The following is a 1,403-nucleotide window of genomic DNA, read 5'->3' as shown; positions in this document are numbered from 1 at the left end:
TAAGAGTTTCAAAACCTGCTAATGAGCCCGTTGTCATGCGAGCTCATAGTTCTCTAAAGTCAGCTGCAGACTTGTCTCAGGGCCATTAGCATGGGTTAAATCAGTGCAGTTGGCAAGCAGCTGAATAAACTATACAGAGAACACAGTGGATGGAAGCAGAGACACACACTTTCTGAGAGCTAAATATTGAGGAATCAAACACCAGGAACGATTTTAATTGATTTTATTTCATCTTATTCAAAGATATGCTACTGCTGAAGAACCATGAGATATTATTCACAAGATAAAATGAAATACCTGTCCAGTTTAAACAGAGAAAAGACTCCCTACCTTTTTACCTTTTGTAAAATGGTAACAGACTGTTGAAGGAAATTTATCATTACAACAGGATTTAAGAGCATTTCCAATCTAAGGCTTGAGTGATAGTGGCTAAAATCTGTGCAGTATTAAAGTTTTTTTCTTTCATGATCCAAAATTCTTCAAAGTCCAAGACGTCTTTCACAAATCCTCATAGAACTGTCCAGCTGTAAAGAAAAAAAAAAAGATTATCAGCATTTATACTGCTCATATGAACACAATAAATGACCTTTATCATTATATCTATAATTATTAACAAAACAGACTCAGTGATTTTTTTGCCAGCTGGTGAGATGTCTTGCAAACAAAACTCCTGAACATTTCTGCTCTGTGATTGAGAACATCACATGACAACTCATCCAATTCCTGCTCTGAAGTTTTAATAATTTAGTTCTTAAGCCATAAAACAAATGCCAAACGGTTATCAATGTCATCCATGTCATCAGTGTCTTCAAGTTGATGAGTAACGAGTAATGAGTCCTTCATGAGACATTTTGTTGGATCTTGGCTCAGATTCTTTGGAAAACTCTGACTCATTATTAGATTGACAATAAATTATGTTAGAAATATTTTTTATTTGTTATAAATCATATTTGTTATCAAGCAAATACGATGAAAACAATGTTTACATGACTGGCTCTTCTGAAGAACAATTTGATTGCTGATTGCTTTCCTGTTATTATATAAATATATGTTTTGCGTATGATAGACTGACAATTCTCATCTGTCTTGCAGGAATCTGAAATGCTGATGGAAGTCAGCTACACTAACGGGCTGGAGCCTGACCTTTCCCAGCAATATCCTCCGCCCTTGCTGCCAAAACCAGGCAAAGACAATGCGAGGCTTCAGAAACTCAAGAAGAAGAGAGCCAAGAAAAAAGGCAGTCTGTCTCAGACGCCCATCCCCTTTCGCTCCTGTTTGTCACCTGTCAACGAAGCAAGCACAGACCTCGAGCACAGTGACCAGTCCAGCCCACCAAAGACACCAGATTCAGTCTACATTGCAGACTCCTCAGTGTCCAGTTTCCCCTTTGGCTCCCTTTATGA

At 37.8% G+C, this 1,403-nt stretch overlaps 1 long non-coding RNA gene across 1 annotated transcript; it reads right to left on the bottom strand.

The window, feature by feature from the left end:
- Positions 1-206: 206 nt before the first annotated feature.
- LOC147820217 (uncharacterized) lies at positions 207-1,396 on the bottom strand. The gene is made up of 2 exons (XR_015437327.1): positions 1,144-1,396; positions 207-524 (listed from the first exon to the last, which is right to left on the bottom strand). It is a non-coding gene; the product is annotated as an uncharacterized LOC147820217 (long non-coding RNA).
- Positions 1,397-1,403: the final 7 nt, after the last annotated feature.

This window comes from Seriola lalandi, unplaced genomic scaffold, assembly GCF_002814215.2.
Source record: "Seriola lalandi dorsalis isolate HSWRI2012SDOR001 ecotype SW California unplaced genomic scaffold, Sedor1 jcf7180001976831, whole genome shotgun sequence".
Taxonomy (NCBI): Eukaryota; Metazoa; Chordata; class Actinopteri; order Carangiformes; family Carangidae; genus Seriola; species Seriola lalandi.
Note: the sequence above shows the minus strand (reverse complement) of the source record. Positions and strands in the feature narration are given on the sequence as shown.